This window comes from Sinocyclocheilus grahami, unplaced genomic scaffold (genome assembly GCF_001515645.1).
Source record: "Sinocyclocheilus grahami isolate Dianchi unplaced genomic scaffold, SAMN03320097.WGS_v1.1 scaffold575.1, whole genome shotgun sequence".
Taxonomy (NCBI): Eukaryota; Metazoa; Chordata; class Actinopteri; order Cypriniformes; family Cyprinidae; genus Sinocyclocheilus; species Sinocyclocheilus grahami.
Genome location: NW_015505754.1, coordinates 204,176 through 204,924, shown reverse-complemented (window position 1 = coordinate 204,924; position 749 = coordinate 204,176). Strand labels below are relative to the sequence as shown.

Sequence of the window (749 nt, the reverse complement as noted above, 5' to 3'; positions counted from 1 at the left end):
CACACACACACACACACACACACACACACACACACACACACACACACACACACACACACACACACACACACACACACACACACACACAGACAGACAGACAGAGCAGATACTACAGACGCCAGTTATATGATGTTACTGAAGTAAAGTACATGCACAACTGTGTGGTTTGCAAACATTGTGAGAGAGCGTGTGATTGGTTGAAGTTTTCAGCATTCGTCACTGTACACGATACTGATTTTAAAACATGAGAAATTTGAGATTTGTTTGCAGGATAAGATTAATAGGGCCATATTTTGCATAGGTTTTCCTCTAGCTAAGGAAAAAATAAAAACACAGCGAATTATATTTCAGGATGCATGAAACATTCACATTTTAAATACAAATATGAATATTAAAAATGTAGGGTTTAAAAACAAACGAAGTCTTCTAAAGCGTTGTACATTATGCACATTTTAATAATGATATCCATAAACCCAGAAAAGGTGTGTATTTGGAATATTTTAATATGGAAATATTATATCAATATGTTTTATTAGATTTGCTGTTTTAACATGTATCATTTTTTTTTACTTAAAAATGTTATAGCCTTGATAGTAAAACTAAGAACTAAAATAACTGTAAAAAACATCCTTAAATGGATTGAACAACCTAAGAAATTATTATTATATTATCATATTACATACCCCATTCTCCTCTTACTTAAAACATACTATACTATAATATAATATAATATTTATTCACTATATATA

The 749-nt window shown here is 30.6% G+C and overlaps 1 pseudogene; it reads left to right on the top strand.

The window, feature by feature from the left end:
• LOC107556626 (major facilitator superfamily domain-containing protein 1-like) overlaps positions 1-749 on the top strand; it is a 5,637-nt pseudogene that overhangs the window by 2,961 nt on the left and 1,927 nt on the right.